This window comes from Coregonus lavaretus (assembly GCF_964263955.1).
Source record: "Coregonus lavaretus genome assembly, chromosome: 24".
Lineage (NCBI taxonomy): Eukaryota > Metazoa > Chordata > Actinopteri > Salmoniformes > Salmonidae > Coregonus > Coregonus lavaretus.
The window spans coordinates 42,971,327-42,987,090 of NC_140011.1; the positions used below are offsets into that span (position 1 = coordinate 42,971,327).

Here is a 15,764-nt window from a genome sequence, read left to right on the forward strand (position 1 = left end):
AGAGGAGAGGAGAGGAGAGGAGAGGAGAGGAGAGGAGAGGAGAGGAGAAGGAGAGGAGAGGAGAGGCGGGAGGAGAGGAGAGGAGAGAAGGAGACAAGAGGAGTGAAGGAGAGGAGACGAGAGGAGAGGAGAAGGAGAGGAGAGGAGAGGAGAGGAGAAGGAGAGGAGAGGAGAGGAGAAGGAGAGGTGAGGCGGAAGGAGAGGAGAGGAGAGGGGAGAAGGAGACAAGAGGAGAGAAGGAGAGGAGAGGAGAGGAGAAGGAGAGGCGGGAGGAGAGGAGAGGAGAGAAGGAGACAAGAGGAGAGAAGGAGAGGAGAGGAGAGAAGGAGACAAGAGGAGAGAAGGAGAGGAGAGGAGAGGAGAGGAGAGGAGAGGAGAGGAGAGGAGAGGAGAGGAGAGGAGAGGAGAGGAGAGGAGAGGAGAGGAGAGGAGAGGAGAGGAGAGGAGAGGCGGGAGGAGAGGAGAGAAGGAGACAAGAGGAGAGAGGAGAGGTGGGAGGAGAGGAGAGGCGGGAGAAGAGGAGAGGAGAGGAGAGGAGAGGAGAGGAGAGGAGAGGAGAGGAGAGGAGAGGAGAGGAGAGGTGGGAGGAGAGGAGAGGAGAGGAGAGGTGAGGAGAGGAGAGGAGAGGAGAGGTGGGAGGAGAGGAGAGGTGGGAGAGGGGAAAGAGTTATATATAAGATATATAAGAAGTTGTTGTCACCATACCAGAATTTAGACTTCAATACCGATACCAGGTTCAGTATCACGATTCTCCATACCGTCATGATACTCAATACCAAAACGGATACTATGGCAAAAAAGAAGGCATATTAACCAAAGTAATAATAATAATAATATGCCATTTAGCAGACACTTTTATCCAAAGCGACTTACAGTCATGTGTGCATACATTTTTACGTATGGGTGGTCCCGGGGATCGAACCCACTACCCTGGCGTTACAAGCGCCATGCTCTACCAATTGAGCTACAGAGGAGATTAAGAGGTCTCTCTCTCTCCTGTTCTAACAGTGTCTCTCAGAGAATGGCAGTTGATGTAGACAGATAAACCTTTAGTTCAATATCATTACATTTGAATTTTTATACGTCAACATTTTTCAGAGACAGTCATGTATACATGAATGAATCAATTATACAATCATACAATCAATTTGACTTTGTTTTGTTTTTACCAATCTAACTACATAACAACATAATGGTAATAATTTGAAAGGTAAATATCTATTGATAAACTGGGTAAATCAAGACGTAGGCTAGGTCTACTCACAATACAGGTGAATGCATATTCAATAGGAGTGTGTGCATGCATTGAGTTATTGAGCTTGTTTTGCCTGATTTCATGGGGCTACAGATGACAATCTGTTTCCCTTCTATTTGGGACTTCTTTTATTGAACTGATCAACAACATTTGCATAGAAGTAGCTTATTTTATAAAAATGTCTCTTTAACTAGTAATGATGTCAAGACAAGAGTTGGTTGGCCAGTCCGAGCACAGTCAGTTCACTGAGGCAATATATCATCTTTGGGAGAGATGTGAGAGAGAACAAATAAATGAATGGATAAAGTTTTTGGTGGCAATCAGCTTTGAAATCAGCATATTTTGCGTTATGGTTTGCATATTTTTATATTATCACAAACAAAGTACTAGGGGTAGTGAACTGATGTTAGCTTTAGCTGTCAGCTAGCAAGGAAAGCTAGCCTACAATTGCTGGAAGCTTATCTTCTTGCATCAAATCAAATCAAATGTGTATTGGTCACATGCTTGGTAAACAACAGGTGTAGACTAAGAGTGAAATGGTTACTTACAGGCCCTCCCCAACAATGCAGAGAGTAAAATAGAGGAATAATATAAAAATAATAACACAAGGAATAAATACACAATGAGTAACGATAACTTGGCTATAAACACAGGGTACCAGTACCGAGTCGATGTGCAGGGGTACGAGGTAATTGAGGTAGATATGTACATATAACTAGGAATAAAGTGACTAGGCAACACGATAGATAATAAACAGTGACTAGGCAACAGGATAAATAATAAAAAGTGACAAGGCAACAGGATAGATAATAAACAGTGACAAGGCAACAGGATAGATAATAAAGAGTGACAAGGCAACAGGATAAATAATAAACAGTGACTAGGCAACAGGCTAGATAATAAACAGTGACTAGGCAACAGGATAAATAATAAACAGTGACTAGGCAACAGGATAGATAATAAACAGTGACAAGGCAACAGGATAGATAATAAACAGTGACTAGGCAACAGGATAAATAATAAACAGTGACTAGGCAACAGGATAGATAATAAACAGTGACTAGGCAACAGGATAGATAATAAACAGTGACTAGGCAACAGGATAAATAATAAACAGTGACTAGGCAACAGGATAAATAATAAACAGTGACAAGGCAACAGGATAAATAATAAACAGTGACAAGGCAACAGGATAGATAATAAACAGTGACAAGGCAACAGGATAGATAATAAACAGTGACAAGGCAACAGGATAAATAATAAACAGTGACAAGGCAACAGGATAGATAATAAACAGTGACAAGGCAACAGGATAGATAATAAACAGTGACAAGGCAACAGGATAAATAATAAACAGTGACAAGGCAACAGGATAGATAATAAACAGTGACAAGGCAACAGGATAAATAATAAACAGTGACAAGGCAACAGGATAGATAATAAACAGTGACAAGGCAACAGGATAGATAATAAACAGTGACAAGGCAACAGGATAAAAAATAAACAGTGACTAGGCAACAGGATAGATAATAAACAGTGACTAGGCAACAGGATAAATAATAAACAGTGACTAGGCAACAGGATAGATAATAAACAGTGACAAGGCAACAGGATAGATAATAAACAGTGACTAGGCAACAGGATAAATAATAAACAGTGACTAGGCAACAGGATAGATAATAAACAGTGACTAGGCAACAGGATAGATAATAAACAGTGACAAGGCAACAGGATAAATAATAAACAGTGACTAGGCAACAGGATAGATAATAAACAGTGACAAGGCAACACGATAGATAATAAACAGTGACAAGGCAACAGGATAGATAATAAACAGTGACAAGGCAACAGGATAGATAATAAACAGTGACAAGGCAACACGATAGATAATAAACAGTGACAAGGCAACAGGATAGATAATAAACAGTGACAAGGCAACAGGATAAATAATAAACAGTGACAAGGCAACAGGATAGATAATAAACAGTGACTAGGCAACAGGATAGATAATAAACAGTGACAAGGCAACAGGATAAATAATAAACAGTGACAAGGCAACAGGATAGATAATAAACAGTGACAAGGCAACAGGATAAATAATAAACAGTGACAAGGCAACAGGATAGATAATAAACAGTGACTAGGCAACAGGATAGATAATAAACAGTGACTAGGCAACAGGATAGATAATAAACAGTGACTAGGCAACAGGATAAATAATAAACAGTGACTAGGCAACAGGATAAATAATAAACAGTGACTAGGCAACAGGATAAATAATAAACAGTGACTAGGCAACAGGATAGATAATAAACAGTGACAAGGCAACAGGATAAATAATAAACAGTGACAAGGCAACAGGATAAATAATAAACAGTGACTAGGCAACAGGATAAATAATAAACAGTGACTAGGCAACAGGATAAATAATAAACAGTGACTAGGCAACAGTATAGATAATAAACAGTGACTAGGCAACAGGATAAATAATAAACAGTGACTAGGCAACAGGATAGATAATAAACAGTGACAGCAGCGTACGTGATGAGTCAAAAAGGTTTGTGCAAAAAGGGTCAATGCAGACAGTCCGGGTAGCTATTGGTTAACTATTTAACAAACTATTTAGCAGTCTTATGGCTTGGGGGTAGAAGCTGTTCAGGGTCCTGCTGGTTCCAGACTTGGTGCATCGGTCCCGCTTGCCATGCGGTAGCAGAGAGAACAGTCTATGACTTGGGTGGTTGCAGTCTTTGACAATTTTTAGGGCCTTCCTCTGACACTGCCTGATATAGAGGTCCTGGATGGCAGGGAGCTCGGCCCCAGTGATGTACTGGGGGGTATGCAGTACCCTCTGTAGTGTCTTGCGGTCGGATGCCAAGCAGTTGCCATACCAAGAGGTGATGCAGCCAGTCAAGATGCTCTGGTGCACCTGTATAACTTTTTAAAGATCCGAGGGCCCACGCTGAACCTTTTCAGCGTCCTGAGGGGGACGAGACGCTGTCGTGCCCCCTCTTCACGACTGTGTTGGTGTGTGTGGCCCATGATAATTCCGTAGTGATGTGGACACCGAGGAACCTGAAGCTCTCTGCCCACTCCACTACAGCCCCTTCGATGTGGATGGGGGCGTGCTCTAGCCTGTAAAGTGTTCTAGCCTGTATGGACATTGGTTTTTTTGCCAACAGGAAATAACGGTTTCAACATTTCTACATGGCGTGTAGCATTAGTGCAGCATGAGTGGGGCTCTAACACGACGCAGCCCCGACTCCCAGTGCAGACTAGCAGTGGGTGAGTGGAGCAGGCACAATGTGTGCTATACCAAAGGGTAGGTAGTCTGCGCTGATATAGACTTGATCCGTGAGACATCTGACAGAATAACCGTTTTTTTCCTAGTATCTAAAAAGTACAGACGTTTCGGTATACCGTGCAACACTAGTATCAACTCACTCCTAAAAGTTTGACATTACCTACTGATTACAATCAATGGACATTATTGTTTGATATTTCTATGAAAACACCAAATCCATTGCTATATTTTCAGTCATACAAATGCTATGGTTTGAGTCCAGCCAACCCTGCTCACCGTATCAGCGTCGACGTAGAGCGTGGGGCAGTCGGAACACGTTGTCAACATGTCAGATGACCTCACGAACTTTGACCCGATGCCCCTCAGGCCGTCTCCTAGGTAACCAGCGGCGTCACTGGTCAGGGAACAGAACTTAGACTGGATGTTCTGAGAAGAGAGCGAGAGAGAAAGAGAGAGAAAGAAAGAGAGAGGGGGAGACGTTTCATGTTATATAAAACATAAGAGCAGTTACACCAATGACGTCACTCCAATGACTGTTACACCAATGACTACATAGAACCTTGCAGAGTTTGATCAGTTGATTTATTGACTGACTGATCAATCGACCTGATTGATTACCTGGAAGAGCGATGAGAAGACGTGGAAGGTATAGACGGCACAGGAGCCGTCTGAGTCGGTGACCAGATGGTTGATATGGCAACGCCACGCCTCCTCTGCGTCGTCACAAACAGTGGGCTGGAACGCAGCCAAGATGGCGGAGAAGAACGGTGAGGGGGGAGGAGGGAAACCAAGGTCCTCTAGGTCATCCACGTCATCACGGAGACTATCAGCACGGCAACGGGAGACACAAGAATGGGACAGGCACACAGTAAGTTAGACATTGATTTAGGAGTGATACAACCACTACTCATTGATTTAGGAGTGATACAACCACTACTCATTGATTTAGGAGTGATACAACCACTACTCATTGATTTAGGAGTGATACAACCACTACTCATTGATTTAGGAGTGATACAACCACTACTCATTGATTTAGGAGTGATACAACCACTACTCATTGATTTAGGAGTGATACAACCACTACTCATTGATTTAGGAGTGATACAACCACTACTCATTGATATAGGAGTGATACCACCACTACTCATTGATATAGGAGTGATACCACCACTACTCATTGATATAGGAGTGATACAACCACTACTCATTGATATAGGAGTGATACAACCACTACTCATTGATATAGGAGTGATACCAGCCACTACTTTCCGGCTACCCGGATAAAGCACTAAATAAACTTCAGTTAGTGCTAAATACGGCTGCTAGAATCCTGACTAGAACCAAGAAATTTGATCATATTACTCCAGTGCTAGCTTCCCTACACTGGCTTCCTGTTAAGGCAAGGGCTGATTTCAAGGTTTTACTGTTAACCTATAAAGCGTTACATGGGCTTGCTCCTACCTATCTTTCCGAGTTGGTCCTGCCGTACATACCAATACGTACGCTACGGTCACAAGACGCAGGCCTCCTAATTGTCCCTAGAATTTCTAAGCAAACAGCGGGAGGCAGGGCTTTCTCCTATAGATCTCCATTTTTATGGAACAGTCTGCCTACCCATGTGAGAGACGCAGACTCAGTCTCAACCTTTAAGTCTTTACTGAAGACTTATCTCTTCAGTAGGTCATATGATTGAGTGTAGTCTGGCCCAGGAGTGTGAAGGTGAACGGAAAGGCTGGAGCAACGAACAGCCCTTGCTGTCTCTGCCAGGCCGGTTCCCCTCTCCACTGGGGTTCTCTGCCTCTAACCCTGTTGCAGGGGCTGAGTCACTGGCTTGCTGGTGCTCTTTCATGCCGTCCCTGGGAGGGGTGCGTCACTTGAGTGGGTTGAGTTACTGACGTGATCTTCCTGTCTGGGTTGGCGCCCCCCCCTTGGTTTGTGCTGTGGTGGAGACCTCTGTGGGCTATACTCGGCCTTGTCTCAGGATTGTAAGTTGGTGGTTGGGGATATCCCTCTAGTGGTGCGGGGGCTGTGCTTTGGCGGAGTGGGTGGGGTTATATCCTTCCTGTTTGGCCCTGTCCGGGGGTTTCTTCGGATGGGGCCACAGTGTCTCCGGACCGCTCCTGTCTCAGCCTCCAGTATTTATGCTGCAGTAGTTTATGTGTCGGGGGGCTGGGGTTAGTTGGTTATACCTGGAGTACTTCTCCTGTCTTATCCAGTGTCCTGTGTGAATTTAAGTATGCTCTCTCTAATTCTCTCGTTCTCTCTTTCTCTCTGAGAACCTGAGCCCTAGGACCATACGTCAGGACTACCGGGCATGATGACACCTTGCTGTCCCCAGTCCGCCTGGCCTTGCTGCTATTCCAGTTTCAACTGTTCTGCCTGCGGCTACGAAACCCCTACCTGTCCCAGACCTGCTGTTTTCAACTCTTAATGATCGGCTATGAAAAGCCAACTGAGAGACCTGAGCCCTAGGACCATACGTCGGGACTACCGGCCGTGGTGACTCCTTGCTGTCCCCAGTCCGCCTGGCCTTGCTGCTATTCCAGTTTAAACTGTTCTGCCTGCGGTTATGGAACCCCTACCTGTCCCAGACCTGCTGTTTTCAAACTCTTAATGATCGGCTATGAAAAGCCAACTGAGATTTATTCCTGATTATTATTTGACCATGCTTGTCACTTATGAACATTTTTGAACATCTTGGCATGGTTCTGTTATAATCTCCACCCGGCACAGCCAGAAGAGGACTGGCCACCCCTCATAGCCTGGTTCCTCTCTAGGTTTCTTCCTAGGTTTTCGCCTTTCTAGGGAGTTTTTCCTAGCCACCGTGCTTCTACACCTGCATTACTAGCTGTTTGGGGTTTTAGGCTGGGTTTCTGTACAGCACTTCGAGATATTAGCTGATGTAAGAAGGGCTATATAAAAAATAAAAAAAATTGATACTCATTGATATAGGAGTGATACCACCACTACTCATTGATATAGGAGTGATACAACCACTACTCATTGATATAGGAGTGATACAACCACTACTCATTGATATAGGAGTGATACAACCACTACTCATTGATATAGGAGTGATACCACCACTACTCATGACCGCAAACTATGGCTGAACCGTGGTTGACTGTCCTCGACTATCGTAGCAGTTTTTTGTGTTGGGAACCGTGTGACCTGAGCCCTTTTCTTGTACAACTAGCTTATCAGCAGTAGTCATCTTGTTATCAGTAGTAGTCATCTTGTTATCAGTAGTAGTCATCTTGTTATCATTAGTAGTCATCTTGTTATCAGTAGTAGTCATCTTGTTATCATTAGTAGTCATCTTGTTATCATTAGTAGTCATCTTGTTATCAGTAGTAGTCATCTTGTTATCAGTATTAGTCAGTCATCTTGTTATCAGTAGAAGTCAGTCATTTTGTTGTCAGTATTAGTCAGTCATCTTGTTATCAGTAGTAGTCATCTTGTTATCAGTAGTAGTCAGTCATCTTGTTATCAGTAGTAGTCATCTTGTTATCAGTATTAGTCAGTCATCTTGTTATCAGTAGTAGTCATCTTGTTTTCAGTAGTAGTCATCTTGTTATCAGTATTAGTCAGTCATCTTGTTATCAGTAGTAGTCATCTTGTTATCAGTATTAGTCAGTCATCTTGTTATCAGTAGTAGTCATCTTGTTATCAGTATTAGTCATCTTGTTATCAGTAGTAGTCATCTTGTTATCAGTAGTCAGTCATCTTGTTATCAGTAGTAGTCATCTTGTTATCAGTATTAGTCAGTCATCTTGTTATCAGTAGTAGTCAGTCATCTTGTTATCAGTAGTAGTCATCTTGTTATCAGTAGTAGTCAGTCATCTTGTTATCAGTAGTAGTCATCTTGTTATCAGTAGTAGTCAGTCATCTTGTTATCAGTAGTAGTCATCTTGTTATCAGTAGTAATCAGTCATCTTGTTATCATTAGTAGTCATCTTGTTATCATTAGTAGTCATCTTGTTATCAGTAGTAGTCATCTTGTTATCGGTATTAGTCAGTCATCTTGTTATCAGTAGTAGTCATCTTGTTATCAGTAGTAGTCATCTTGTTTTCAGTAGTAGTCATCTTGTTATCAGTATTAGTCAGTCATCTTGTTATCAGTAGTAGTCATCTTGTTATCAGTATTAGTCAGTCATCTTGTTATCAGTAGTAGTCATCTTGTTATCAGTATTAGTCATCTTGTTATCAGTAGTAGTCATCCTGTTATCAGTAGTCAGTCATCTTGTTATCAGTAGTAGTCATCTTGTTATCAGTATTAGTCAGTCATCTTGTTATCATTAGTAGTCATCTTGTTATCAGTAGTAGTCAGTCATCTTGTTATCAGTAGTAGTCATCTTGTTATCAGTAGTAGTCAGTCATCTTGTTATCAGTAGTAGTCATCTTGTTATCAGCAATAGTCAGTCATTTTGTTATCAGTAGTAGTCATCTTGTTATCAGTAGTAGTCAGTCATCTTGTTATCATTAGTAGTCATCTTGTTATCAGTAGTAGTCAGTCATCTTGTTATCAGTAGTAGTCATCTTGTTATCAGTAGTAGTCAGTCATCTTGTTATCGGTAGTAGTCATCTTGTTATCAGTAGTAGTCAGTCATCTTGTTATCAGTAGTAGTCATCTTGTTATCATTAGTAGTCATCTTGTTATCAGTAGTAGTCAGTCATCTTGTTATCATTAGTAATCAGTCATCTTGTTATCATTAGTAGTCATCTTGTTATCATTAGTAGTCATCTTGTTATCAGTAGTAGTCATCTTGTTATCGGTATTAGTCAGTCATCTTGTTATCAGTAGTAGTCATCTTGTTATCAGTAGTAGTCATCTTGTTTTCAGTAGTAGTCATCTTGTTATCAGTATTAGTCAGTCATCTTGTTATCAGTAGTAGTCATCTTGTTATCATTATTAGTCAGTCATCTTGTTATCAGTAGTAGTCATCTTGTTATCAGTATTAGTCATCTTGTTATCAGTAGTAGTCATCCTGTTATCAGTAGTCAGTCATCTTGTTATCAGTAGTAGTCATCTTGTTATCAGTATTAGTCAGTCATCTTGTTATCATTAGTAGTCATCTTGTTATCAGTAGTAGTCAGTCATCTTGTTATCAGTAGTGGTCATCTTGTTATCAGTAGTAGTCAGTCATCTTGTTATCAGTAGTAGTCATCTTGTTATCAGCAATAGTCAGTCATTTTGTTATCAGTAGTAGTCATCTTGTTATCAGTAGTAGTCAGTCATCTTGTTATCATTAGTAGTCATCTTGTTATCAGTAGTAGTCAGTCATCTTGTTATCAGTAGTAGTCATCTTGTTATCAGTAGTAGTCAGTCATCTTGTTATCGGTAGTAGTCATCTTGTTATCAGTAGTAGTCTCTGTCTGGGTCTGTTCCTGTCTCTGTCTGGGTCTGTTCCTGTCTCTGTCTCTTTCTTTGTCTGGGTCTGAATCCTGTCTCTGTCTGGGTCTGGGTCTGTTCCTGTCTCTGTCTCTGTCTCTGTCTCTGTCTCTTTCTCTGTCTGGGTCTGTTCCTGTCTCTGTCTGGGTCTGGGTCTGTTCCTGTCTCTGTCGCTGTCGCTGTCTCTGTCTGGGTCTGTTCCTGTCTCTGTCTGGGTCTATTCCTGTCTCTGTCTCTGTCTCTGTCTGGGTCTGGGTCTGTTCCTGTCTCTGTCTCTGTCTCTCTGTCTCTGTCTCTGTCTCTGTCTCTTTCTCTGTCTGGGTCTGTTCCTGTCTCTGTCTGGGTCTGGGTCTGTTCCTGTCTCTGTCGCTGTCTCTGTCTCTGTCTGGGTCTGTTCCTTTCTCTGTCTGGGTCTGTTCCTGTCTCTGTCTCTGTCTCTGTCTCTGTCTCTGTCTCTGTCTGGGTCTGTTCCTGTCTCTGTCTCTGTCTGGTTCTGTTCCTGTCTCTGTCTGGGTCTGTTCCTGTCTCTGTCTCTGTCTGGGTCTGTTCCTGTCTCTGTCTCTGTCTGGGTCTGTTCCTGTCTCTGTCTCTGTCTCTCTGTCTCTGTCTCTGTCTCTTTCTCTGTCTGGGTCTGTTCCTGTCTCTGTCTGGGTCTGGGTCTGTTCCTGTCTCTGTCGCTGTCTCTGTCTGGGTCTGTTCCTTTCTCTGTCTGGGTCTGTTCCTGTCTCTGTCTCTGTCTCTGTCTCTGTCTTTGTCTCTGTCTGGGTCTGTTCCTGTCTCTGTCTGGGTCTGTTCCTGTCTCTGTCTCTGTCTGGGTCTGTTCCTGTCTCTGTCTCTGTCTGGTTCTGTTCCTGTCTCTGTCTGGGTCTGTTCCTGTCTCTGTCTCTGTCTGGGTCTGTTCCTGTCTCTGTCTCTGTCTCTGTCTGGGTCTGTTCCTGTCTCTGTCTCTGTCTGGGTCTGTTCCTGTCTCTGTCTCTGTCTGGGTCTGTTCCTGAGTAGAACCTAACATTGTTATCATTAGTTTTTCATCAAAGAAAATGTAAATGTATTCCTTCATCACTGTATTCATGTGTGTCCCACACCTGGGCAGACAGCTAACAGGGGTCTACAGGTTGCTGGTCCAGGTTGCTATGTTTATCTGTGTGTGGATTTGCTCCAGTACCTGGGCAGACAGCTAGAGTCTAGAAACCCCAGCGGGGGTCTACAGAGCTCCATGCTGTGTCCATGGTGGTCCAGGTCCAGAGGCTGACCAGCCAGGTCCAGAGTGAAGCTCTCACCCTCCCAACAGTCAGACCCCAGGCCCTGGGGAAGGTCATTCACGCTGAGAGACAGGTCAGATCCCAGGCCCTGGGGAAGGTCATTCACACTGAGAGACAGGTCAGATCCCAGGCCCTGGGGAAGGTCATTCACACTGAGAGACAGGTCAGATCCCAGGCCCTGGGGAAGGTCATTCACACTGAGAGACAGGTCATCGTCCTGTCCCTGGGGAAGGTCATTCACACTGAGAGACAGGTCATCGTCCTGTCCCTGGGTGTCTTCATCCTCACCACATACACTCACCCCCCCCTGGAGGAGGAGACGAGGAGGGGGGAGAAGGGATGGAGGAAGAGAGAGAAACACCATAAGGACCAAGGCCTTTGTCTAATTGTGTTTTTTAAGTCTTTACGTGGGTGTCTGCCTGTATGTATACTAACCCGTAGTCCTCCCTGCTCGTCATGCGGAGGTCCCTGGCTGGTCCCTGGTGTGGTGGCGTTGAGGGATTGTGGGTCGGCTGACGAGGTGTCGTACGACATAGAGAGCGAGTCTGTGTGGTTGGTCTCTTCTGATGGAGAGAGGTTAGTCTGCAGGGAAAGGCAACATAAGACATCTCATTTCTGGGACAAACAATGGACCTACATATACAGTACACTTCAGACCTTCTTCTGATGATTCCCAAGTTGCCATGTCCTGGGGTCAGTTTTAAGACTATGGCCGTGCTTGGCCATTTTAGTGATATTCACGTTGTGTTCTGTTGCGGTTGTGTTATGTTCATCTCATGGTCAGTACTAACCAGTTGTGTTATGTTCATCTCATGGTCAGTACTAACCAGTTGTGTTATGTTCATCTCATGGTCAGTACTAACCAGTTGTGTTATGTTCATCTCATGGTCAGTACTAACCAGTTGTGTTATGTTCATCTCATGGTCAGTACTAACCAGTTGTGTTATGTTCATCTCATGGTCAGTACTAACCAGTTGTGTTATGTTCATCTCATGGTCAGTACTAACCAGTTGCGTTATGTTCATCTCATGGTCAGAACTAACCAGTTGTGAGTGAGACAGACTCTGACTAGTAGAGGACTCGTCTTCCTCTGATGATTGGTCAGAGTCCTGTGGGTCTTCCTGTCCCAGGCTGGGGGTGCTGCCAGAGTGTTGGCTCTCCTCCAGCAGGTCACCCAGCTCTGTACTGTCCAGAGAACGCCTCCGCACACCCCAGTTAAAGTTATCCACGCTCTCGCCCTGAAAACACACACACACACACACACACAGGTCAACTTTAGCAGTGCTCCTCTGCAAAACTCATATCTGGTATGCATTTGTTCAAAATGGCACACAAATGTCATCAGACTTAAAATGATAAATCAAATAAGTTACAGAATTACTTTGGTAAAAAAAACACGTCTATGTAATTTTAGAATTCTGGGCAAACTATCTCTTGAACTATTCATGGGTTGCATGTTTCGTCACAATATTGTTTTGAATGTTCATTTTGAACTGATGCCCGACAGCATTCTACCCAATGCATCGTTAATGAGCGCTGATGAAGATTTCATCAAAAGTGAATTATAGTGGCTTGGAAATACAATGACATTCAAAAGGAGGTATATAATTAGTAAGAAAACCTTTTGTCATAATTTTGATGTCACCAGATTGACTTTAGATGCAGTATAACGTTAACTAACTAGTGTTGGGTTTTATTTTTTAATTGGATCTGTAAGGATGAATAGCTTGGAAGGAATGCATTAATGAGGAGCACTGTACTGATATGGATTGTTTCACAGGGAACGTTGGGGGTGGGACAGATAAGACTTGTATTTCTTACAGATAAGAACACTCTCTCTTTGTTGTCTGTGAAACTGTCCTTGAACATGGATACAGTGAAATGGTGTATTTTCGGTGCTGACTCCGCAGGTTATTATCATAGCAACTATGCCTGGCAACAAATGGAACGGATTGGCTGAAATGGAGTCTGGACCACACTCAGTCCTTTGCTCTGGTTGGCCAACAGAAGAGGTGGAGGCTTTCTGTCAGAGTATTTGAGAAAGAATTTGTAAACAATAATTCTAGTTCTCTGTCGGCCCTGCGTGGTTTTTCAGTGAGCCCGTATACGAACCTTCATACTTATCATACATACATTTTGCATATAATAAATTTAGCTTGGATTGAATATCTCTTGATTATGTTTTCTCTTATTCCAATACCAGATTTGAATTACGCAATTTCTAACACTAGCTAAGATTGAGGGGAGGCCACTGGATTTTAGCTAGCTAACGTTAGCATTGCTAGCTATTTTTGACTAACTTTGCTAGCTAATGACAACATTGCCATCTGTCTAAAGTAAATTTGACAACAAGATAATGCAAAGTTTTTTCCTACTACATATTTCACTACTTTAGCCATGTCATCATATTTCCAGGCTCTATAGTGTAATTTAGACTAAATAGTATTTAGCCTCCGTCCAGATTTACTGGGTTTATCACCACTTTAGGGCACCATAATGGCGCCGCCAGTAGAGGGCGGTTTGAGAACGTTCATAACAACGGCATGATGCAACCGAGTGACGGAGGTGCAACCTATGAATATCAACATCCATAAGTTACCATAACAACACTACAGCACTGTTATGAGCTCATGCACAGAACAGCTGACTGGATCACCATAGCAACAGGTATTTAAGTGTGACATCATCAGTGCTGCCTACTGCACACGCTCAGAGCACCACATTCTCAGAGTGAGACAGAGCTTACCTGGAGCTCCTAACGCAGCAGAGGGGAGAGAGAGAAACACAGAGTTAGAGAGAGCGAGAGAGAGAGATGGGGGGAGAGAGAGAGAGAGAGAGAGAGAGAGAGAGAGAGAGTGAGAGAGAGAGAGAGAGATGGGGGAAGAGAGAGAGAAGAAGAAAACATGACAGAAACAGTGTGTTAGGGACAGAGAAAGGGAGAGAGAAAGGGAAAATACTGTATATACATTTGTAAAAGCAAAGATGTACATGAGTAACGTCAGTGTGGGAGTGGCCTGGTACTGTCTTTGGTAACAGTCTAAGTGGGTGTGAACTGTCTCCTTAGTAACAGTATGGGAGGATGTGGCCTGTGTCCATGGTTACCCTTAGTGTGGGTGTGTCTCTGTCTCCATGGTAACTGTCTCACCTCTCCGTCCTCCAGCTCTACATCCAGGAAGTCAAAGTCTCGGAACACTCTGAACTGCTGCTCCGACGCCGTGTCATCCAGCGTGTCTTCTCTGGTTCCACCCTCCTCCGAAGACACGCCGCTCCCCTGAACCTCCATCATCATGTCCAGGTCCCCACAGGACGAGAAGATCACCTGGAGGATAGGTAAACATAATGACAGGTTTATAACAGTGTAATGACAGTCTGTAGAGAAACACCTGCACCTCCATCATCATGTCCAGGTCCCCACAGGACGAGAAGATCACCTGGAGGACAGGTAAACATAACGACAGGTTTATAACAGTGTAATGACAGTCTGCACCTCCATCAGCTCCAGACCACCTGAAGGAGAAAGGGACAGGTAAGGAGAAAGGGACAGGTAAGGAGAAAGGGACAGGTAAGGAGAAAGGGACAGGTAAGGAGAAAGGGACAGGTAAGGAGAAAGGGACAGGTAAGGAGAAAGGGACAGGCAAGGAGAAAGGGACAGGCAAGGAGAAAGGGACAGGTAAGGAGAAAGGGACAGGTAAGGAGAAGGATGTTGACTCACCGAGGGGTTTTTGGTGAGGCCAACCTCTTGTCCACATAGAGACAGAACATTCACCAGCTTCTCTCTCGTTCTCTTCTGAAGGAAGAAGTGTTATTCAACATATGAAATATTATTATAATATTATGATTATTATTATTATTAAATATAGCTTTAACATTTACATATTATGAATCATCTTCTTCAACTAAACACCCTAACATAGTTACAGTACCACAATGAAACAACCTTCAACAAACCACTTCAAAACAAAACAACTGAACAGGTCTCTCTTGCAAAATAAATCTCAATGAGACAAACCTGGATTTTTTTTTTTTATCACTGACTGTCTCCCTTTGACTGAGTGGTGTGTTACCTGTGAGGACTGAGGTCTCTTCCAGCTGACAGGCACTAGGACGGTGTTGGAGTTAGAACCAGAGGAGGTGGAGGAGGTACTACGGGTCACAGCCCTGGCCTTCCCCTCTCTACCCCCTGACCCCTGCAGCTCATCAAACCTCCGCCCGATCACTGGAGTCTAGGAGAGAGAGAGAGAGACAGACAGAGAGAGAGACAGAGAGAGCGAGGGTTGTCAGTCGTTCAAAGTAAGACGGAGTATGCGTGTCTGTGTTCGATGGCTCTCCCACCTCTGAGATGTCGAAGGTGAAGTCCAGTGTCTTGCCGGGAAGGGCCTTGGCTGATCCGTCCCAGATCCTACTGACCTCCAGGTTAGAGAGGTCACTGTGGGCGTGGCTATACGCCGGGTGGACCAGACTGGCTGACCTGGACACCACCAGCTTCAGGATGTTCAACGCATCCTTCCAGTGCACCGTCTGATGAGACAGACACACACAGGGAGAGGGTTATAC

General features: G+C 43.7%; 1 pseudogene across 1 annotated transcript in view; it reads right to left on the minus strand.

Annotated features, from left to right (window-relative positions):
* The window catches only part of LOC311099891 (protein furry homolog), a 49,859-nt pseudogene that overhangs the window by 8,117 nt on the left and 25,978 nt on the right, over positions 1–15,764 (minus strand). The window contains exons 10-18 of the transcript in view: positions 15,543–15,728; positions 15,275–15,433; positions 14,923–14,997; positions 14,356–14,529; positions 12,254–12,448; positions 11,646–11,792; positions 11,114–11,517; positions 5,175–5,379; positions 4,833–4,982 (exon numbers count right to left, since the gene is read on the minus strand). The product of the transcript in view is annotated as a protein furry homolog (transcript). The remainder of the gene's footprint in view (positions 1–4,832; positions 4,983–5,174; positions 5,380–11,113; positions 11,518–11,645; positions 11,793–12,253; positions 12,449–14,355; positions 14,530–14,922; positions 14,998–15,274; positions 15,434–15,542; positions 15,729–15,764) is intronic.